A 24,875-nucleotide genomic window follows, 5' to 3' on the forward strand; every position below is an offset into this window, starting at 1 on the left:
GTCGGGTCGTCGGACCGATGTAAATTTATTCTCAATTATGCAACATACATAGAGGGTCTTCGATCCTTATCAAGTTGGACTAACTACAAAGACAGTAAAAGCAAAAGTGCAAGATTCGTCACGAGTTTATTCGATCAACTTGGGAGATTAAGGCATACACCCGTCAGAAGTCGATATTTTATGTCACCCGGTGAATATTCGCCTTATTAGGTAAAACAGGTGTTTTACATTACCTCAATATAACACGTTCTACGGCATACAGAACAGAAAACGTGAAGGTCGATCCTTTGGGATGCCAAACACACACCAGTTATAATGCACTGTCTTGGCCTCTCTAATCTGCTCCAGCGCATATTGATCTCTATGCCTCTGTATCGTTTATAGGTGTCTTCGGTCCTGTTTTCTATTACGACTCTCTTGCATCGCGCCACTTGCGTCCGTGGGAATTTCCGATCTGTTTTCAAATTTCAGGGAGCTGCCTGGCTCTGCTTCATGTAAATTTTACTATTTGAGTCCATTACTACCCGTGGTCTAGGGGTAGCGTCTTTGATTCATAATCAAAACGTCTTCGATCCCCGCCACTGCCTAAATTTTGATAAATAATCAGCATTGGCGGCCGAAGACTTCCGGCATAAGAAGTCAGCCACATTCTGCCAACGGCCTTGTCAAAGAGGGCGGAGGAGCGGATAGAGGATCAGGGCAATCGCTTGTCCTAGGGGTGGGAAATTGCCCCCAAAGGCGGAAGAATCAGCAATGATCAACGACATGAGGATGCAGAAGGTAATGGAAACCACTGCATTAAAGACACGTAACGTGTATCCACAGGACATGTGGCCTGTAATTGAAGAAGTGTCATGATGATCTCTCCATTGGCAAAAGATTCCGGAATAGTCCCCCATTCGGATCTCCGGGAGGGGACTGCCAAGGAGGAGGTTACCATGAGAAAAAGATTGAATAATCAACGAAAGGATAACGTTCTACGAGTCGGGGCGTGGAATGTCAGAAGCTTGAACGTGGTAGGGAAACTAGAAAATCTGAAAAGGGAAATGCAAAGGCTCAATCTAGATATAGTAGGGGTCCGTGAAGTGAAGTGGAAGGAAGACAAGGATTTCTGGTCAGATGAGTATCGGGTAATATCAACAGCAGCAGAAAATGGTATAACAGGTGTAGGATTCGTTAGGAATAGGAAGGTAGGGCAGAGGGTGTGTTACTGTGAACAGTTCAGTGACCGGGTTGTTCTAATCAGAATCGACAGCAGACCAACACCGACAACGATAGTTCAGGTATACATGCCGACGTCGCAAGCTGAAGATGAACAGATAGAGAAAGTGTATGAGGATATTGAAAGGGTAATGCAGTATGTAAAGGGGGACGAAAATCTAATAGTCATGGGCGACTGGAATGCAGTTGTAGGGGAAGGAGTAGAAGAAAAGGTTACAGGAGAATATGGGCTTGGGACAAGGAATGAAAGAGGAGAAAGACTAATTGAGTTCTGTAACAAGTTTCAGCTAGTAATAGCGAATACCCTGTTCAAGAATCACAAGAGGAGGAGGTATACTTGGAAAAGGCCGGGAGATACGGGAAGATTTCAATTAGATTACATCATGGCCAGACAGAGATTCCGAAATCAGATACTGGATTGTAAGGCGTACACAGGACCAGATATAAACTCAGATCACAATATAGTAGTGGTGAAGAGTAGGCTGAAGTTCAAGACATTAGTCAGGAAGAATCAATACGCAAAGAAGTGGGGTACGGAAGTACTAAGGAATGACGAGATACGTTTGAAGTTCTCTAACGCTATAGATACAGAAATAAGGAATAGCGCAGCAGGCAGTACAGTTGAAGAGGAATGGACATCTCTAAAAAGGGCCATCACAGAAGTTGGGAAGGAAAACATAGGTACAAAGAAGGTAGCTGCGAAGAAACCATGGGTAACAGAAGAAATACTTCAGTTGATTGATGAAAGGAGGAAGTACAAACATGTTCCGCGAAAATCAGGAATACAGAAATACAAGTCGCTGAGGAATGAAATAAATAGGAAGTGCAGGGAAGCTAAGACGAAATGGCTGCAGGAAAAATGTGGAGACATCGAAAAAGATATGATTGTCGGAAGGACAGACTCAGCATACAGGAAAGTCAAAACAACCTTTGGTGACATTAAAAGCAACGGTGGTAACATTAAGAGTGCAACGGGAATTCCACTGTTAAATGCAGAGGAGAGAGCAGATAGGTGGAAAGAATACATTGAAAGCCTCTATGAGGGTGAAGATTTGTCTGATGTGATAGAAGAAGCAACAGGAGTCAATTTAGAAGAGATAGGGGATCCAGTATTAGAATCGGAATTTAGAAGAGCTTTGGAGGACTTACGGTCAAATAAGGCAGAAGGGATAGATAACATTCCATCAGAATTTCTAAAATCATTGGGGGAAGTGGCAACAAAACGACTATTCACGTTGGTGTGTAGAATATATGAGTCTGGCGATATACCATCTGACTTTCGGAAAAGCATCATCCACACAATTCCGAAGACGGCAAGAGCTGACAAGTGCGAGAATTATCGCACAATCAGCTTAACAGCTCATGCATCGAAGCTGCTTACAAGAATAATATACAGAATAATGGAAAAGAAAATTGAGAATGCGCTAGGTGACGATCAGTTTGGCTTTAGGAAAAGTAAAGGGACGAGAGAGGCAATTCTGACGTTACGGCTAATAATGGAAGCAAGGCTAAAGAAAAATCAAGACACTTTCATAGGATTTGTCGACCTGGAAAAAGCGTTCGACAATATAAAATGGTGCAAGCTGTTCGAGATTCTGAAAAAAGTAGGGGTAGGCTATAGGGAGAGACGGGTCATATACAATATGCACAACGACCAAGAGGGAATAATAAGAGTGGACGATCAAGAACGAAGTGCTCGTATTAAGAAGGGTGTAAGACAAGGCTGTAGCCTTTCGCCCCTACTCTTTAATCTGTACATCGAGGAAGCAATGATGGAAATAAAAGAAAGGTTCAGGAGTGCAATTAAAATACAAGGTGAAAGGATATCAATGATACGATTCGCTGATGACATTGCTATCCTGAGTGAAAGTGAAGAAGAATTAAATGATCTGCCGGACGGAATGAACAGTCTAATGAGTAATCAGTATGGTTTGAGAGTTAATCGGAGAAAGACGAAGGTAATGAGAGGTAGTAGAAATGAGAACAGCGAGAAACTTAACATCAGGATTGATGGTCACGAAATCAATGAAGTTAAGGAATTCTGCTACCTAGGCAGTAAAATAACCAATGACGGACGGAGCAAGGAGGACATCAAAAGCAGACTCGCTATGACAAAAAAGGCATTTCTGGCCAAGAGAAGTCGACTAATATCAAATACCGGCCTTAATTTGAGGAAGAAATTTCTGAGGATGTACGTCTGGAGTACAGCATTGTATGGCAGTGAAAGATGGACTGTGGGAAAACCGGAACAGAAGAGAATCGAAGCATTTGAGATGTGGTGCTATAGAAGAATGTTGAAAATTAGGTGGACTGTTAAGGTAAGGAATGAGGAGGTTCTACGCAGAATCGGAGAGGAAAGGAATATGTGGAAAACACTGATAAGGAGAAGGGACAGGATGATAGGACATCTGCTAAGACATGAGGGAATGAGTTCCATGGTACTTGAGAGAGCTGTACAGGGCAAAATCTGTAAAGTAAGACAGAGATTGGAATACGTCAAGCAAATAATTGAGGACGTAGGTTGCAAGTGCTACTCTGAGATGAAGAGGTTAGCACAGGAAAGGAATTCGTAGCGGGCCGCATCAAACCAGTCAGTAGACAGATGAAAACAAAAAACTACAGCAGTTCTGGACTTCATTACCGATGCATTTCTTATAAAACATGGCTTGCAGTTTGTGTCTTTTAAATTTCCGTTTTTCATGTTACTCTGCCTAACGAACCGACGCGTGTTGCCGAGACGTTTACGAGCGAGTGGTGGTCGGCAGTACTCGTTTTAGTCGGAAGATTCCGACTGTGCCAACACCGCAGAATTGTTGTCTAAGCCTAAGACTGCAACTTGTGAGGAGACTTCAGACGCGTGAATTCGATCGTCCCTGCAGAGTAAGCTGAGCGAAAAGGGTGTGTAATTTGAATATGCGGACATTTGAACGTAACTGCGTGTTGGAAACATTAGACGGGGCAGCAGCAGAGGTGAACCGTTTTTGACAGTGGCGGCGTTTCCCGAGCGACGCGGCCCTCCCACAAATGACGGCGGCCTCCACATTAGCGAGTCGTGTCTTCCACGAAGCCTCTTATCCCAATTACCCCGCAGAGCGATGATTCAGCTGCAGCTGGGGAACTGCTGCTGCTGCTGCCGACTGCCGGGGCGCGGACCACCCAGCTCTCCCTCCCTCTGTGCGACGCGGCAGATCCTCGTTTTGGGAAGCGCACTCGCACTATTCCTGGGATTACAATGTTTGTTTTTCTCCTAGAAAAAAAAGTACTTAGCCTAATTACTAGTCATTCCATTTTTTTGTCTCGAAAGTCTACAAGAGCCGTCTGGGACAGGTAATTAAGAAGCGGGACACTCTAAAACAGCTGAAGGGACGTCCACGGAGGCTGCGACACTTTAAACAAAAGTCTCGTCAGTCTTTCGGCTGATTTGATGCTGCCCACTATATTTTCCTATCTCTTGCCAAACGTTTCACTTGTATGTAGCTTGTACAGACGACGCCCTATACAGGGTGTCACAAAAAGGTGCGGCCAAACTTTCAGGAAACATTCCTCACACACAAATAAAGGAAAGATGTTATGTGTACATGCGTCCGGAAACGCTTAATTTCCATGTTAGAGCTCATTTTAGTTTCGTCAGTATGTTCTTCCACCTACGCTCAATGGAGCACGTTATATGATTTTATACGGGATACTCTACCTGTGCTGCTAGAACATGTGCCTTTACAAGTACGACACAACATATGGTTCATGCACGATGGAGCTCCTGCACATTTCAGTCGAAGTGTTCGTACGCTTCTCAACAACAGATTCGGTGACCGATGGATTGGCAGAGGCGTACCAATTCCATGGCCTCCACGCTCTCCTGACCTCAACCCTCTTGATTTTCATTTATGGGGGCGTTTGAAAGCTCTTGTCTACGCAACCCCGGTACCAAATGTAGAGACTCTTCGTGCTCGTATTGTGGACGGCTGTGATACAATAGGCCATTCTCCAGGGCTGCATCAGCGCATCAGGGATTCTATGCGACGGAGGGTGGATGGATGTATCCTCGCTAACGGAGGACATTTTGAACATTTGCTGTAACAAAGTGTTTGAAGTCACGCTGGTACGTTCTGTTGCTGTGTGTTTCCATTCCATGATTAATGATATTTGAAGAGACGTAATAAAATGAGCTCTAACATGGAAAGTAAGCGTTTGCGGACACATCTCCACATAACATATTTTCTTTCTTTGTGTGTGAGGAATGTTTCCTGAAAGTTTGGCCGTACCTTTTTGTAACACCCTGTATAATGTGTCGTGAATATTGGAGTCTTTGTAGGTTCATCTACTTTTGCCCCTTTAGCACTCCTTCTAGCGCCATATCAACTATTACTGGATGCCGTAGCAGATGTTCCACTAAAATATCCCTTCTTCTGGTAAGAGTTTTCCATAGACTTAGTTCCTCATTCACTCTTTCTGGTACTTCATTTTTTACTTTGCCAGTCCATTTAAATTTCTAATATTCTTAGATAGCAACACATTTCAAAAGCATCCAGTTTCCTCTTGTCCGCCAGGTTTCCGACGACCCATGTTCCACTCCATGCAATGCTACGTTCTAGACGTACATTCTCAGAAATTTCTTTCTCAAATTAGGGATATGCTCGATGCTATTAGATTTATTAATATTTGAGAAAATATGCTCTCTTTGTCCCTGCTAGTCTGCTTCTTATGTACTCCTTGCTTAGTCCACAATGCATTATTTTACTTCCAAGGTACCAAAATTCCTTTTTATCATATAATACGTGACCACCCAATTTTGATGATAAGTTTATCACTAATCTCATGTCTTTTGCGCATAGTACTATCGTCTTTCTGTGGACAAAGCTCAGTCCACAGTCTGCGGTCAGTGAACTTTTCCTTCATTTCAACAAGTCCTTTAATTCTTCCTCCCTTTCGAAGGGAGCAGCAATATTGTTAGAGTATCTTATCATTGACATCCTTCGACTGTGATTTTTTTTGTCTAAGTCCCGAATGTGTACTTTGTTTATGCATTTTCATTTGAAACTGACTTCCTCCGTCGATAAATATAAAACAAATGCGTTTGCAACTACAATCTAAAGTTGATTCATTCAAACTATATATACTTAATACCATGTCTTTGGTTTTGAATAAATTATAAATAGTAAAATAAGTTTTCTCCGTAAATTCTGCAAGCGTTCCGTTCTGGCAAACAACAAAGAAATGGTCACGTTAGGCATACCTACATCATACTCTGAAATGCGATTTGATTGCGTATCTTACAGCCCGTGGAGAGACGGCTACGTGTAAGTTTTAGAGTAGTGGAGAACGGTTGAGAACCACCGGCTACGGACCGCGTGCCGTGCCGTGCCGTGCAGTGCCGTGGCCGGGTGGCAGGCGTGCCAACACGCTCCCGGCGCGCGCACGCCCATCTTTCATTACGGCGGCCGCGTGTCCTTGTGACGGGCCAACACGCGATTGTCTGCCGCCGCCGCGGCCGCTGTGATTGTGATTATTACCAGTTTTTACGGCGGCCGCCGCGCCCCCCTGCAGCTGCCGGCGCGCAGTCACCCTCTTCCTTTTGCCTCCCGCGGGCAAATCTCGAGGCACCGCCTGCCTCCAGGTCTTTCCCGAACCCTCAGTGGAGACGTAACACGTTCGGATTTTATTCCGTTCCCATTCTCCGCGGCCAGACACACGACGGTTCGAGGGCAACAGGCAGATTACACATTTCTAGATTCCCGGAAAGCGTCTGACACTGTGCCCGATTGCAGGCTATTAACAAAGGCACAATCGTACGGAACAGTTAAGCAATAGAACCCAGAATGCTGTCTTCGATGGCGAGTGTTCATCAGAAACGAGAGTATCATCATGAGTGCCCCCAGGAAAGTGCGATAGGACCGCTATATTCACGACATACACAGTGTGGACAGCGATCTGCGGCTGTTTGCTGACGATGCTGTGGTGCACGATAAGGTGTCGAAATTGAGTGACTCTAGGTGGATACAAGACAAAAGTTCTTGTTGATGTGATGAAAGGCAGCTATCTCTAAATGTAGAAAAGTTTAAGTAAATGCGGCTAAATAAGAAAACCAAACCCGTAATGTTCGGATACAGCATTAGTAGTGTCCTGTCGTTTAAATATCTGAGCGTAACGCTGCAAAGCGATATCAAATGGAATGAGCATGTGACGACTGTGCTAGAGAAGGTGAGTGGTAGATTTCGGTTTATTTGGAGAATTCGAGAAAAGTTTGGTTCACCTGTAAGGGCGACCGCATATAGGACGCTAATGTGTCCTTTTCTTGAGTAAAGGAAGACATCGCTACTAGATTTGTTACTGGTAGCTTCGAACAACGCGTAAATGCTTCGTGAACTCAAATGGGAATCCCTGGAGGGGAAGGGGACATTGTTTTCCAGGACCACTTATTGAGAAAATTTAGAGAATCGACATCTGAAGCTCACTGCAGAACGATCCTCTCGCTTCCAACATTATTGCTCGTAAGGACCGCGAAGGTAGCACACTAGAAATTAGGGCTCAACGGAGGCACATAGAAAGTCGTTTTTCTCTTGTCTTGTTTGCGAGTGGAACAGGAAAGGAAATGGCCAGCAGTGGTGCCTGGTACCCTCCGCCTCGCGTCCTAAGGTCGACTGCGGAGTATCGATGTTGATTCAGATGCAAATGTAAACTCACAGCGGCTTCGACACTGGTCAGTGGATCAGCTGACGCTAACGGCCTCAAACACTTTCCACATGCGTTGCGCGAATCGCGAGTGCATCATTCGGAGGTGATTATTAATAATAATAATAATAATAATAATACGATTGATATCTTGGTCTGACGTTTAAAAGCGCTCGTAATAAAGCAGGGTGGTATGAATAAAAAAGGAATAAAAAAATAAAAAAGAAGGAACATTTAACATGCCGCCAACGAAGAGGCCATTACAGATGGATCCAAAACTTCTTTTTGGAAACAACTAGCCCGGCATTCACCACATCCGATTTGAGGAAACCATAGCGCACCTAAATCTGGAAGGCACATCCTCCAGAATACGATGCGCCACCTCATTTGGTTCGAAATACATAACCTGGTGCCCACCGAAAAATGCAGTTGCAGGTACACATTTCTCACTTTTTGAGTTCTTCAATCGCACACTTCAAGTTTTTAGCCCAACGGAAGTAAAATGTTTCACTTCATACATGCAGAGCAATAGGGCTACCTCAGCTTGCCTCTCGAGTTCCCTATTGCTGAGTCGACAAATATGTTCCATTTCAAACAGTTCTAAGAAAGAGATGACAGAACGACATATTTGAGGAACAGTAATCTACGAGGTCAAAAAATAAAATAAAATAAAATAAAATAAAAAAACTTCCTGGCAGATTAAAACTGTGTGCTGGACTGAGACTCGAACTCGGGACCTTTGCCTTTCGCGGGCAAGTGCTCTACCAACTGAGCTACCCAAGCACGACTCACACCCCGTCCTCACAGCTTTACTTCTGCCAGTAAATCGTCTCCTACCTTCCTAACTTAACAGAAGCTCTCCTGCGAACCTTGCAGAACTAGCACTCCTGAAAGAAAGGATATTGCTGAGACATGGCTTAGCCACAGCCTGGGGGATGTTTCCAGAATGAGATTTTCACTCTGCAGCGGAGTGTGCGCTGATATGAAACTTCCTGGCAGAGTAAAACTGTGTGCCGGACCGAGACTCGAACTCGGCACCTTTGCCTTTCGCGGGCAAGTGCTCTACCAACTGAGCTACCCAAGCACGACTCAGTGTGCTAGTTCTGCAAGGTTCGCAGGAGAGCTTCTGTTAAGTTTGGAAGGTAGGAGACGAGGTACTGGCAGAAGTAAAGCTGTGAGGACGGGGTGTGAGTCGTGCTTGGGTAGCTCAGTTGGTAGAGCACTTGCCCGCGAAAGGCAAAGTTCCCGAGTTCGAGTCTCAGTCCAGCACACAGTTTTAATCTGCCAGGAAGTTTCATATCAGCGCACACTCCGCTGCAGAGTGAAACTCTCATTCTGAAAATAAAAAAAAAAGCTATCACCTTGGTTTCACCATGACAAACTTGGTCAGCTGAACTTCCTGCGTGCTTTCGATGGAGACCTGTCGTTGCGGTACCTTGTACGAGAGCCCGTGATTGAATATTAATTTCCCATTTGACGCTAGCCTGTTCCCCGGTCATGTCCACCCTAAAGTAGCCCTGCCCCCTCTCTGTCTCTATTTCTCTCTCTCCCCATCATATACCCCCCGCGTCTCTCTCTCTCCCTTCCTCTTGTTCTGATCATCATGCCGGCGAAACCCTGTGCTCTCCCCCCCCCCCCCCCCTCACCACCTCACCCGGTCTCACTTGACTAAAAGTAGTTACGTTCTGTCTCAAATTGATGCCTTGCATCCAATTAATATCTTAAATGGACGATCATTTTGCGTCGTTTCGCTTCTAAAGGTTTTCTTTTTTTCACGAAGGAGAAAAAAAAAAAAACGGGAAGAAGCGAAGACAAGAGGAATTGTTAAGGTTCTAGTGAACTCTAATCTATATTGGGAGGTACTTTCTTTTTCATTTTTGCTCCGCTTGGTTCGTTTGTGTTTAATTGCAGGTTCGGTCAGAAAACGTGCTCCGCTCCCCGGGGTATCACGTACCCCGACTTAATTCCTGCAGCCTCGGCTCGGACACTTGACTATATTTGCTTCTTAGTCGCACTATGTTATTACGGCCAATACTACTTCAAATCCCGTGCCCATTTAATTAGTTTCTCAACTCAGCTTTCTCCATCTCATTTTAGACGTAACATTTCTTGTTAACAAACCCTGTGAAAAAGTTTCTCCACCCTCAGTGCCCGCGTACAACTAATTTCGATATCGGTTAATCGTAATAAGCACGAGACGATCTTGTACTGTAATACGCACTCACTCATAATTTCACTTTTGGTCTTCGTCATTTTGTAATTGACTTACCTTAGACTTCATTTCGAGAATGATAGAAATTGTGGAGTGCACCTCGTATAAACGACGAAGAAGATGACGAAATTACTTCGGAAATAGGGGTATCGAGATCAGATATGGAGGAGTGCTCTCCTATCACCCGTTTTCTGGACGATAATGATAAACAACAAGTCCAAGGCGAAGGCGCGTCCGTCGTTTCTTACGCAGTAGATGCGGCCATTTCATCGACGAACCTAAAACTCGCTCTACCGAGCACACAGACGTTGTTGACAGCAAATGAAAGAAACGGTACAGAGCAGAGCAGACGATAAAATTAACAATCTAACACCATCGAAACGAAAATTATCTTTAAACGCTATTTTATTGCAGAAAGAGCAGCTAAAGTAGGTGGATGGCTGCTCATTGCAAACGCCATGACAGACTGATTTTTGTCACTAGTTCCTGTATTTTCCTGCAATTTCCTTTCTTGTGGAAACACGCTATTCTTGTTCGATCGGTAAGTTTAAGGGAGGAGGGGGGCAGGAATGAGGGGGAGGGGAGCAGAATTTTCGAAGTTTTGGTGCTATTGGCCACAAATGTTAGGGCGACTCACATAGCTAATACGATGGCACAAGACCCTCTTTTCTCCATGATTTTCCTTCATAGCTAACAGATTTAAGAAGTATGGAAAATATGACAATTGAATAAGCATTGTGACAATTTAGTAGGGGAGCCCTTATGTTCCATTCTTCTATAGAGCACAATCATTCCGTGGTGCCGGCACGTGTGGCCGAGCGGTTCTAGACGCTTCAGTCTGGAACCGCGCGACCGCTACGGTCGCAGGTTCGAATCCTGCCTCGGGCATGGATGTGTGTCATGTCGTTAGGTTAGTTAGGTTTAAGTAGTTTTATGTTCTAGGGGACTGATGACCTCAGCTGTTAAGTCCCATAGTGCTCAGAGCCATTTGAACCATTCCGTGGTCCTGGGCTGTTCTCTTTTTTTTTCACCTCAGGTATATTATCTCTATTTCTAAGTTATCTGTCCCTGGCCATTACTTACTTGGTCGCCAATTTAGCCCTTTTGCTTTCGTACCTCCGTTTTTCTGTCGTAGTCGAGCTCGTTATTATTTTAGTTCCTGCTCAAGGAAGAGTACAACGACTCAAACGTCACCAATAAGTACTTCAGTGTCCCAATGCTTCTTTCGGATTCCTCTCATTCAAGTTACAAATATAACTTTTTCTTCTGTCTTTAATTCCACAGCACGTCAAGTATGAACTTAGCAGGTTTTCTCACTTTACTATAGAAATTTCACGATTTTTAGGGGTTCATACGAGCAGCTACAATTTCATATTTGCATCCTTTGATGCGAAACCATCTTGATTTTTGATATGTGAGGCTGATTTTAACCATTTCCCTTCGAAGTTGATGTTATGACTTGTTCTTTCTATGTTATTGGGGGCTCCTCTGTTTCAATTTATCATATTTATATCAGATTTTTGACTATGCTGATTCGCCATCTCCTTCAATTTTTTGCGTTTCTTTCCATGGGCTTACAAGGTCTACACAACAGTAAGACATCAGGCTCAGATTCAGTTTATTTTCCTTTACAGGTTTCACTATCAGGGAAATCACGATGATAGGTAGAAGAAATTACAAGAAGACTACTGCACAGCAAAGATTCATTGCTCACAGACGAATTCCATAGACGAAGTCATTTTGCAGAAACAGAATTAAAAGCATGGTTTTTCTACCAAAGAACGTCATACGCGACAGACAGAACACGGTAATGCATTTGAGAGCTTTGTGTAGTCGGAAGAGAACATTTTCTGTAATCAAATACTATAGGTCTACTTTCATTTGTGTGTCAGAATAAAAATGTACGAAGTTTATCGGCGCAACATCAATGCACGTATGGGACGTTTCACGACTAAACCTTAAGCATGGTATTTAGGCTTCTGGCGTACGAACGGAGGTTTACTTGGTCATATTCGGATCCTCACACAGGTAGTTGGCTTTCCGCAAGTGACAGGTAGCATATCGCTTTCTTTGCGAGTTGTTGTGACTGAGTTATAAAGCAATGAGAAGTGGTGACTGGAATACGTGTCAGTATGTTGATAAAATATAAGAGACATATGTACGTATATTTCAACATGCAAACGGGCGAGTCTTTTTTTCTCAAACACTCTGGTCCACAGATGTTAGCGGGGGATAGAGGCGATATCTGTCAAAAGACAGGCCTAACGTTTGCGTATATTAGCTACAAAAGTCGCGCGTTAATAAGTAGTTTAACGGCTAATAGGTCCGTTTACTTTGGTTCTGCAGGTAATAGTCAGTACGCGCCCAAGAGCGTAATTGTAAAGTCAATATCACGTTTACTGCGCACTGACGTTAACACCCGACTTGGGATTACGGACAGTAGCAGCTGTTCGAGAGAGTGAACGAGGGCAGAAGCTGCCGTCATCGCTAAATGCTCAGAGGAAATGGGCAGCCAGGGAAACTACGTGCTTAAAGTGCGGATGCCTGCTGGCGAAGTAATCAAAGAAGCGACTGCGTTAAGCGTGCGTTTGTGCGCCTCTGTGCTCTGTATGCTAAGCGGACACACAAACGGAAGATCTCTCTCTCTCTCTCTCTCTCTCTCTCTCTCTCTCTCTCACACACACACACACACACGAAGCGACGGCTCGTCGAGAATGTGACGCAGCCCTCCCTTTACAGACACGGGTAAACCTGGTACACGACATTCACATTTAGGATTCTCGTCCTCTGCTCAAACTCGAAAAGACTTTCATTACACCCAGGACCGTGTTTGTACTTGGGGAAATTCCCAAACCCGTCCCACGCGCATCGTCTGTGTACGAAGCGCGGCGCTGCCGGGAGGGAGAGGGGGAGACGAAGGCAGGCGAGAGAGAATGTAGGCTCGTGAATGAACAATAGAGAGACGGAAGGGGGCAGCAGGAAAGGGACCGCCACCCGCCATGGCGGCCGGGCAGGGCCGGGCCTCTGCTGGGAGGTCGTGCTCCGGGGGTAACTCGAGCCGTCGGTCAATATTTCGAAAAATAATACTGAAAAAATAAAACAGCCTTTGAGGGCGCTGCGACTCGCCGACAATAGCTGGTTTAATATTTGGAGGGCGGACCGGCCTGCAAACACAGTGGTCGCGAGGGTCTGGCCGGGACCCTCGCCTGTGTGGAGGTGCCGCCTCGGAGACTTGGGCAACAGCCGCTGTGTTCCCAGTCACAGGAATGTAGCGCGCGGGACGTCCGGTGACAGGTCACTCCGACTCTTTCCAGGCTCACCTGGTCGGTCGCTGGCGGCTGCGAAGCTCGTGTTGAGCGATACACAGCTGATTTTGTGTGAACGGCCATTAAAATTGCTACACCAAGAAGAAATGCAGATGATAAACGGGTATTCATTGGACAAATATATTATACTAGAACTGACTTGTGATTACACTTACACGCAATTTGGGTGCATAGATCATGACAAATCAGTACCCAGAACAACCACCTCTGGCCGTAATAACGGTCTCGATACGCCTGGGCATTGAGTCAGACAGAGCTTGGATGGCGTGTACAGGTACAGCTGCCCATGCAGCTTCAACACGATACCACAGTTCATCAAGAGTAGTGACTGGCGTATTGTGACGAGCCAGTTGCTCGGCCACCATTGACCAGACGTTTTCAGTTGGTGAGAGATCTGGAGAATGTGCTGCCCAGGGCGCAGTCGAACATTTTCTGTATCCAGAAAGGCCCGTACAGGGCCTGCAACATGCGGTCGTGCATTATCCTGCTGAAATGTAGCGTTTCGCAGGGATCGAATGAAGGGTAGAGCCACGGGTCGTAACACATCTTAAATGTAACGTCCACTGTTCAAAGTGCAGTCAATGCGAACAAGAGGTGACCGAGACGTGTAACCAATGGCACCCCAGACCATCACGCCTTGTGATACGCCAGTATGGCGATGACGAATACGCGCTTCCAATGTGCGTTCATCGCGATGTCGCCAAACACGGATGCGACCATCATGATGCTGTAAACAGAACTTGGATTCATCCGAAAAAATGTCGTTTTGCCGTTCGTGCGCCCAGGTTCGTCGTTGAGTACACCATCGCAGGCGCTCCTGTCTGTGATGCAGCGTCAAGGGAAACCGCAGCCACGGTCTCCGAGCTGACAGTCCATGCTGCTGCAAACGTCGTCGAACTGTTCGTGCAGATGGTTGTTGTCTTGCAAACGTCCCCATCTGTTGACTCAGGGATCGAGACGTGGCTGCACGATCCGTTACAGCCGTGCGGATAAGATGCCTGTCATCTCGACTGCTAGTGATACGAGGCCGTTGGGATCCAGCACGGCGTTGCGTATTACCCTCCTGAACCCACCGATTCCATATTTCGCTAACAGTCATTGGATATCGACCAACGCGAGCAGCAATTTCGCGATACGATAAACCGCAATCGCGACAGGCTACAATCCGACCTTTATCAAAGTCGGAAACGTGATGGTACGCATTTCTCCTCCTTACACGAGGCATCACAACAACGTTTCACCTGGCAACGCCGGTCAACTGCCGTTTGAGGATGAGAAATAGTTTGGAGACTTTCCTCATGTCAGCACGTTGTAGGTGTCGCCACCGGCGCCAACCTTGTGTGAATGCTCTGAAAAGCTAATCATTAGCATATCACAGCATCTTCTTCCTGTCGGTTAAATTTCGCGTCTGTAGCACGTCATCTTCTTGGTGTAGCAATTTTATTGGCCAGTAGTGTAGATAGCATGTAAACTGGCCAGTGGACACGCGCTGTATCGGTAGAGCCTGCGCGCCTAGCGGCTGTTTAACACAAGCACATGCTGCCCAGTAGTCGATCGATCGCTCATTTGTTCTTCCTGTGTGACATCACTACAAGTTTCTGTTCTACGGATAACGTCCTTGTGTGACAAAGTAAATAAGGTATTATATGTCCGATGGAACAAAGCAGAATTTGTTCCTCTAAATACTGCAGTGTCACATCTATCTGGTGAACAGTTTTCAGTCGCTCAGACATTCACATACTCTCAACGTACTTCGTTGGACGACGGTGGGAAACAGTATCAGCCGTGACCTGCTCAAAGGATCCCTACTGGTATTCGCATTAAGTGACTCGGGGAATCCCCGGAAAAACCTACCTCTGGATGGCCAGACGGGGATTTGAACACCGCTCCTCCGGAATCCTAGTCCGAGATCTTAACTCTTCAACCGCTTCGCTGAGCCACAGTAGTCACAATAAATTAATGTCTTTTCCTTTGAAATAACAGTTGTTCAGTTTTCATCTTTCATCTCCACTACCATCAGTTTGCTTCAAAACATATTATCAGCCTTACTCCTTCCTCACTTCTTTCCGTCCCTTCCCTTCTGCTTTTATTTTCTCTGTTTCTTCTTTCTTCCGTTCTCGTTGTGAGTTTCAATTTTATACGACAGTTATTATAACGAATCGATGAAAATATTGATAAAAGCGCCGTTAATTATCTGCAATAACATGAATATCTGCATTATAAAATATAACGCAACTGATTGATGTAACAGATCATCCGAAAATGTCCAGGATAAATAACGCAGTAAATAACACAAAATTTCCGCGGTAGTTATACAGGGTGTCCCAGGAGGAACGATCAGTATTTACGGATGCGACAGGGACGATCGTTCGAAGCAAAAATGTCTAGTAATTATGGGCTCTAAGGCGCATACCTTAAGAGCTATGACCACTTGTTCAGCAGAAGAGGTGTTTCAGAGTAGCGAATCCGAACATGTTCTCACAGCTCTAGGATATGCATTTTAGAGCCTATGCTTACTGAACATTTTTTCTTGTTTTGGCCCATACTGCCTCCTCCCAGAATGTGGAAAACGAAGAGCTTTCAGTAGAAGACATTTGTTCACAATATCGATGATAAAGAGGTGCCCATAACTCTTTAAGATATGCATTTTAGAGCCCATGTTTATTGTACTTTGTTTGTTTCGAATGATATTCCTGTCATATCCCTGAATATTAACCATTCATCCTGGGACATCGTGTATACTGATATTGCCGTCTGTGTTGACAACGGATTAAATCATAAACCAAGGATAAGGATTCCTCTGATCACTGCACTCCTTTAGTATACATTACTGACGGAACAATAAAGGACTGGCACAGCTACAAAAATCGATTTCGAAATAGTTTTAAATGCAGTTATATTTGCAGATAATCAGGTCTTACTTCCGGACAACGAGGGCGCATACAAGTGGAAATTAAAATATAAATAAATTCCAAGTAATGTGTGACATACAAAGAGAACGCTTACCAACAAGACAAAAAAGGACAGACAAATGCAATTTCATGAAGTGACCGCAGTGCCTATGCTGCTGTACTATTGTGAGAACTGGTCTCCGAACAGCAACGAGAAGAGGGTCACTGAAATACAAAAAATGAAATTTTTGAGAGAAACGGCTGGATATACTTTTTGAATGAAATAAAAAAAAATCAGACAGAAATTAAAGACTTTCGACATAAATCAGAAGATAGACGGACAAAAAAGTAATTAGTGGGAGCATATCTTACTAACAGAAGATATAAGTTTTCCTTGCGTGTCTGATGAACAGTGTTGGAATTGTGTGAACAATATAATTCGTGTGTGATGGCGCAAAGTGCACCGTGTAAAATAGACCTCTTTGGCATTGTCTAACACTCTTTGTGTGCGCTAATTATTCTGTTGTGTTCGTTGTAAATTTTTTTGTTCTTGAATGTGCAAATATAGTTATTAGTAAAATGTCCTTTTTTCTCCTTAATGCTTATTCAGCTGCGCAAATTCCAATAAACAGACATTAATGACGACTGACAGCCGTCCGAAATTAATTGAGAATAAATTCGCTGAATGAGAACACCCTGGCATCAGCTGGGTTAGATATAAATGTACTACCTATTACCGACAAATGAACTAGATAAAACCCCTCTGAAAAACGCTTTAGTTTGCAAACCGAGTGCTCTCAGAGACCTTGGACTTCCGAAGAAGAGACGAGAGGATAAATTGAGAATTCCTATTTCACGAAGCAGACTTCACAGTCCACCACAAAGATAGCGCCGACGAAAACGGTGAAGTTCCACTAAGCCTCAAACAAGTCCAGTCCGTAAGGGGTTTCCTGCCTATCATTACTCTGCGCGGATAAGAGAAATGAGATGCACATCAGCTCTGCATTCACAAGTGCCTTATCCGTATCCGCGGGTAAACTAGTTTAACCCGATCTGTTTCTGGGAAATCTGCCCAGGGATTGCTCCTGGGCTAGATTTTCTTCTGCTGAAAAACGTAGAGGCATATCACGATCTTATGTTACTGCAGCATAGCTTGTCATGTTACTGATACGCTCCGTACGTTATATCTCTCTGTCATAAATTAAGGAGACGGATTTTGTGAATTTTCTGTGGGGCATTTTTGCAATTTTTGGAAGTTCAACAAAAATTGATTAAAGTTGGTGTATACTTCATTTATGAAATGTATGCTAATTCAGCATAACGTTAAATCATGTTAACCTGCTACCCTCCTCAATATAATAAGCGTCGCATTATGCGATTCTAAATTTATTTAAGAGGAACATTGGTAGATTAACTAATTTTATACCGAATATTGTTTGTGACATATTTATTATACAAACAGGAGTCGGGCAATGCAGCTAAGATTTCAAAAAATCGGGTATTCCATAAGAGCTTCCAGGTAACTTTGCGATAGGTTGCTTACGTCACCTCTGGCAATGCCAGCGAAAGAGGTCTTTGTGAGATCTACTGGACCAACGGAAACAGGAAGCACGCACGTGGAGGTGTATGGAAAACACGAACAACTGACTTTCGGATGTCGCCAATGCTTCTATCCTTTCTATGGCATCGCACACTGAAGCCAAGATACTAGCAATCCGTTCCAAATGAATAATCATAGCGACTCAAAACAAAAATAACAATAATAATTTTCCATCCCACGTAATGCAAAAAAGACGAAAATGTCAATGAGGACACGATCTACTAGCTTTCAAATACAAAGAATTTATTATTGCGGATATCCGCAGATGCACTGGCGCATATGCTAATCGGTGTAGGCTTTTATCCGCAAACTGCTGCGGACGTAGCTGTCTGTACCCGCACGCACGGGGTCGCCACTTTTCCGCCCCCCCGTCTACCTGCGGCCAGTTTCTCATGGCCGGCTGTTGTCCGCGGGAGGCGGGGCCTCGACGGCCCGCTGTTTGCTCTTCATTTAGACTTGAGTTGAAGTCGGTCAATACCGCCCGCTGCCCGCCGGCCGCTTCAACATGGCGACACGGAGGAGGGGCGGGACCCTCAACAGTTACTGCTGCCGCCCCAAATCCGCATGCAAGCGCGTATGGGTGGCTACGCACACCAGACCCCGTTACAGATCTGCATACACACTACGCAAGCCACTGAACAGTGCGTGGCGGAAGGTACTTCGTACGCACACTAACGATTGTCCTATTCAGTTTCCTTATTGAGGGAGGTGAAGTGATTGTGAATGTGCTTCCGTGTGCCCCCTACACTCTCTCATCTCATTCTCACGTTCCCTTGGCCCTACAAAGTCTTCCTCGAATACTGGTACTCTAGATTTACCCACTAGAAGCTCCCCGAGCTTCTCTATTACACATCCGTATGGGGAAACGCTATGCCTACCTCTTATGATAAGAACAGGGCGTCTCTGAAGTCTTCCGACGGCTGCTGCCTTACCTACTTGGTGAGGACTCCAGACGCTGGAACAGTACTCTAGAAATAATTGCACTAGCGTTCTATGTGTGATTTATTTTAGTGATGCACTAAACTTTCCCAACACTCTTCGAATGAATATAAGTCCTGCATTCGCGTTACCTACTACAGACTTTGCTTGTGCGTCCCATTTCACATTGCTTCTTAGTATCACGCCTACACGTTTAACCGATGTGACGTGATTCAGATGTTCTCCATTAATCATGCAATCGAATACTATCGTATTACCGATGTGACGCACGTATAAAGTGTAGCCAAGGCATCCAGTAGAATCGAAATTTTGGAGTCTTAGCTATTTTTTTAAAGCAGATCAACAGCGAAGTTAACTACGCGACTGGTAGCAATTAGAGGATCTGTTTGCCTACGACGACAAATCTTTCTACGAACGACTACCCTGCTCTGCTACGCCACAACTGGAGTTACATATCAAGCAACACAAACGTAGGGAAGGGACGTGTGTGAGAGAGCTGGAATTACAGGAGCTGGTTCTCCGAAATTCTGTCACATTAAATGTGAGTTGTACTGAGCAAGAACTGTGGACGTCTGAAGAGGTGGAGCGAAGATGGTTTGGAACAATATGAAGTAAAAAAAGCTTGTTATCATTTATAATATACCACAGTTCTTATATAAGAACATCAATACTCATTTCTACGGAAATATTCCGTCTTGTTCAAAAGATAACAAATGAGAATTCTTTAACCACTATTGTGTTTATTTTTTCCAGACACGTCGAAATTTCGAGTATTTCCGCTGGGTATTTCTACTGACCAATGTAATGTCCCATCGGATACGGACTCGCAGGCCCAAGCCAGAAAATTAGTACTATTTCTTTATTCGACCCATTCACAACATTTCATTGCTAAGTGTGACTGTCGTGTGTTCACGCTGTGTGTTCAACTCACTGTGGCTGAAAGGGTATTGAAACAACAGAGCGTCTAGCAAAAAGGGCACAACAATTAAAAAGACTGGAAAACTTAAGATGTATTTTGCAGTGCAATGTATTATTAACAACACAATTGAGGAAGAATATCAAACGATGGAAAAGTCTTGGAAAACCTCATGCACGACTCCTTAGTGGCCAATGGGCCAAGGAGAAAAGCCACTGACAACTGGGCATGACTGGTTGGCCGCCCATCTGCACAAGATCTCCATTCAGCTGTCTCCAGCATGTGTTCTGTGTCGCAAGATTGATTCGATAATGAACAAAGAACACTGAAAAGAGTGTAGAATATTAAGTGATTGTAATTCAGACTTAACAACGCTGTACTGGGAAGCAAGAAGGCGACTGGTAAATCATGTGTCACAACATTAAACCAATGTTTCCAATAGGTGGCTGTGAAGAGCACCAGCAAATCGTTGTAGAGCTTAATATTCTCCTCAGACCGACAGACTACCAACAGTGCCACATGGCAGTAATGTGAGTAACGATGCGGAGAAATTGAAAGTTAAATCACAACACCGTCAGACAGCACAATGTTTGGAAAGTTCTCTCTCGTATATATCTACGTATACACTCCGCAAGCCAGTGTAGAGGGCGTGGAGAAGTCTGTCTGGTAGCGATATTATTGACTTCCTATCACATTCTATTCGCATAATGCCTCCATGCTTCCGTGCGCTCCTCATCTCTTACTTTACTCCCATGATCCTCACGGGACAACTGTATAACGAAGACCAGGGCAGGACAGACCACGCTTGACGTCAGAAAGAGAGGACCATTATTTGGCTCTAAAGGCACGACGGTAACGCCTTAGTACTGTGTAGCAACAGGCATCTGACCTCTGAGCATCCACTGCACGTGTTGTATCGGGGAAACCGGTGTAGAGAAGGTTTCGACAGAGTGGCTTTTATTGCCGGAGGGCCGGCCGGTGTGGCCGAGCGGTTCTAGGCGCTTCAGTCTGGAACCACGCGATCACTACGGTCGCAGATTCGAATCCTGCCTCGGGCATGGATGTGTGTGATGTTCTTAGGTTAGTTAGGTTTAAGTGGTTCTAAGCTCTAGGGGACTGATGACCTCAGATGTTAAGTCCCATAGTGCTCAGAGCCATTTGAACCATTGCCGGAGGCCTGCTGTCTGTTTACCTCTGGTGTGTCTTCACACAAGGGAACGTGTAGAGTGGAGCCTACAACATCCCATGTGGACGGTCGAATGATGGGCAAATTTCCTTTCACAGACGAGACCCGATTAGGTCCGGAGAGCGATTCTCGACGGATTCACATCTGGAGGGCACATGGAACACGATTTCGGGACCCAAACCTTGTGAAAGGAGACCGATATCGAGGAGGATGGATAATGGTGTGGGCAAGAATTATGTTGACCACTCTTCATGAAATTGTGCTGGTGGATCAGCAAGATTTAACTGCTGTTAGATTTCTTGAGGAGATCTTGGGATCTCAAGAGCGGTTCTTGCGAGGTGTTTTGGGCCCAGACTTCGTAGTGATGGATGATAATGCTCGACCTCATAGAGCTCGGGTGGTCGATGTTTTTTTGGAAACGGAAGATATTGCATGCGTGGCGTGACCCGCTCGCTTTCCCGATCTCAGAACCACAGAGCATGTCTGACATGGACAAGGGAGGCGGGTCGCATCACCTCAGCATCCACCAACCACTCACCAAGAGTTGTGAGCAGCTCCGCAGGAAGAATGGACGTTACCGCCTCAACATGAGATTGACGACATCACTCACAGCATTATTGTCAGGCCTGAGTTGGTGCCGGAGGCCGTCACACCTCATGCTGAGCACATCAACCAGTTGTCGGAATTTGTGTGCCAATCCGTTCAGTTGGAAAAAAAACGAAGAACATGTTTGTCTACAGTTATGCATGTTGCAGTTGATCACGTTCTGTATTCTTCACATAGTTCCTACTGTACTATCACCTGTTTATACCGTTTTGTGGAAAAATAAACGCAGTCTTGCAAAATTTCCGTTTGTTGCTTTAATTTTGGACGCCGGTGTATGTTCATCAACAAAAATTTTCATGTTTTCCCCAATAACATAAAATGTCTGACAGAAAACAAAGCAAGCGTTGAATCTAGTTTAAATTTTTTTTCTGGACAACTTCTCCTACGCTAGAGACGAGCTTTAATTTAAAAACTCGCTACTTGTAATGTAGTTGCGTGATCATGACTGAAAAATAATACGTTCATTAATGTTAACACTAATCGTGTTTATATATACCGCGGACTTGCTCGTTCTACACAATTTCTCTAAAAAAAATCGTTCAAATCGTCTATGGAAGCTGAACTGAGTAACCTGTGAAGCAGTACGTGTCAACTAAAGTGAACGAACAAGAAGATTCGTTTCGCTGTACGTCGGTGTTGCAGCGATTCCTCTGCGACGCTCGGGCGGAAGCACGTACCCCCGCGCCGCGCGGTCTCGCAAACAGCGGTGCGAGAAGTGTGGAGTGTAGAGTGTGGTGTGTGGCGTGTAGTGTGTGTGCGGCGTGTAGCGGCGGCGGCCTCGACCCCCGGGGTCGCGGCTGGCGGCAGGATGGCCGCCCCCCGCCCATTACCGGCTGCACACCCGTGATTGAAGCCCCGCTGCCACTCAATTTCCAATTCCTTTACGGTCGCTCCGCCCGTCCTACGACGTACTGCTAATAAATTACTTTGTTACTTTCGCGTGAGTGGTTCATTTAAAACGATGAAACAACAGCGCCGCTTTTTGTTATTGTCATTATTGTGTTACCATTGTGTCGAGTACTTTGCCCCGAGTTTTGCTAGTCGTGTTTCCGGCAGCGGCGAGCCGTAAGCGCGCAGCGCTGCGGAGATTTTCTTCTGTGAGGCGAAATGCGTATCCGCGCACCACAGCGGAGAGGTACACGGCCGTGCACGCTTCTGTCGAGATAACCGACAAAGTTGTGGGCTCTACGGCTGGTTCCAATGCGGCCACCGACTTCTCGTGGATTTCAGCACTAATAACAACAATACTGTTTCTGCGCTCACTGTTTTTAGAATCCTCCTAAAAACCAGAGTCGAGGTAGAAACTCGCGCTAGAAAATTGAGAAGTACTGTACTGTACTCCATACGAAGTTTGTCCCAGTAACTGAAATATTCTGTGACACTATCTCGCAGACTGTGTCACCCACTCTGGACATTTACACGGAACGAGCTGAGCCGGGCACCTTCTGATGCTGCAGGCTAGTGTTGGGCCAGTCGGGTACCGAAACGAGTTCTCGAAATGCTTAAGAACTGTCGTCGAGTATCTCATACCACATCCGAGAACAAGATCTCCCGTTTCACTGTCCGAATCTCAGATGACAAGGAGAATGTTACTACATCGTTAGATTTTAGGTCAGTTTAGGTGATTTTTTTCATCTTCCATGGGTCATATTTGTGACAAATCGCCCCATGGAAGATGTCAGAAGGTGTACAAATAACACACATTCTGTCTGTAACAACGTGGCTCGCCATTGACATAATTTGACTTTTTATATTTAATCTACAACGAATCTGATAAATGTAAGCCAACTGCATACATACTATCAACTCAGAAATCCCTTTATGGAAATAGAAGGAGTTGTCAAGTGCAAATGATTCTTATTTTTATTTCGTTATCAGCCTTTACCTTTAATTCACAAGAGACATGGTGGAATGTTTTTATGGTTGATTTATGGCTGTCTACTTTGGTCGTTTGTATCCAAGTGGAAGGTTAAGTTGTGGATGGCAGAGGTTATTTTAGTTTCTAGCGTTGTATTTATCAATGATACTATTATTTTCAAACTGTGCCTCATTATTCAGAACAAAACTGAAAAGTGTATTGTGTGGAAGATGGCGGTATGCCGAGTTTTTTATACAGTTCCTTACTCGAAGTTCCAGGATGGACATCAGATATCCTTAGATAACATTTATGTGGAATGGATACTTTGTAGCTTTCTGTGGAAAGAGCTCAGAAGATTGTTGTTCACACAAAACTTCCCATTTGTCGTATCTGTATTCGTTGCCATTACTTTACAGCTGGACCTTACTACAGCAGTACAGGTTTGCTATACAGAAAATGTCGTACTGAAACAGGCATTCACAGGAAACATTAGAGGATCATGACTCCTTAATATTAGCATCAACAGTACGCCACTGATTTTCACTAAGAATACGTAAGAATTAATTTTAGAAACGGATCTAGATTTGATTCATTTACATACAAGTAGACAAGGTCAACACTAGAAAAAAAGCTGACAAATTGCAGAGACGGATTCCTGACTGGAATTGATGGAAAAAGGTCGTATGAATATCTGATTGGAAATGCATCGCCGCCACGGTAGACGGCGCTGACGAATGACAGTTTCTCTGAGCATGTGCCGTGTGTGCATTGTGTGTTGCACAGCCCGACTACACCAAAACAAGTGCCATCACGGGCAGCAACTACATCACACAAGATTTCGAGCGGTTTTTGGGCGTTTGTGTGTGATGGGTCCTTTCGGACAGACGAATTTGCAGGGAGACGGCAGACTGTGCATACAACAGATCTGGAGGGGCAGGTTCTACAAGACACTGAGACGAACGCTAGTACAAGCGCCAGGCAAGTGGCCCGCCAACATGATGTAAGCCAAAGTACGGTTACGTGTATGGCTCGTGATAACCACAACTATTTCTATCACCTGAAATCCCACGAATGCCACTTTGAACTTCGGTTATGACGTGGATTTATTATTATTTATTTACAGGTCAAGTTCCGTAGGACCAAATTGAGGAACAAATCTCCAAGGTCATGGAACGTGTCAGTACACGAAATTACAACATAAAAGTAATAACAGATAAAAATAAACGTTCACGAACCTGAAAAAGTCAGTCCATAAGTTTAAGTAAATGCTATCAGCAATACAATAAGAATCAGCTTAATTTTTCAAGGAACTCCTCGACAGAATAGAAGGAGTGACCCACGAGGAAACTCTTCAGTTTCGATTTGAAAGCGGGTGGATTACTGCTAAGATTCTCGAATTCGAGTGGCAGCTTATTGAAAATGGATGCAGCAGTATACTGCACACCTTTCTG

At 44.7% G+C, this 24,875-nt stretch overlaps 1 protein-coding gene across 1 annotated transcript in view; it reads right to left on the minus strand.

Moving 5' to 3' along the window:
- Positions 1 to 24,875, minus strand: part of LOC126092406 (protein dachsous-like) — a gene marked incomplete at its 5' end in the record, with an annotated part of 322,105 nt that overhangs the window by 167,667 nt on the left and 129,563 nt on the right. The gene's annotated exons all lie outside the window — the stretch shown is intronic.

This window comes from Schistocerca cancellata, chromosome 7 (assembly GCF_023864275.1).
Source record: "Schistocerca cancellata isolate TAMUIC-IGC-003103 chromosome 7, iqSchCanc2.1, whole genome shotgun sequence".
Taxonomy (NCBI): Eukaryota; Metazoa; Arthropoda; class Insecta; order Orthoptera; family Acrididae; genus Schistocerca; species Schistocerca cancellata.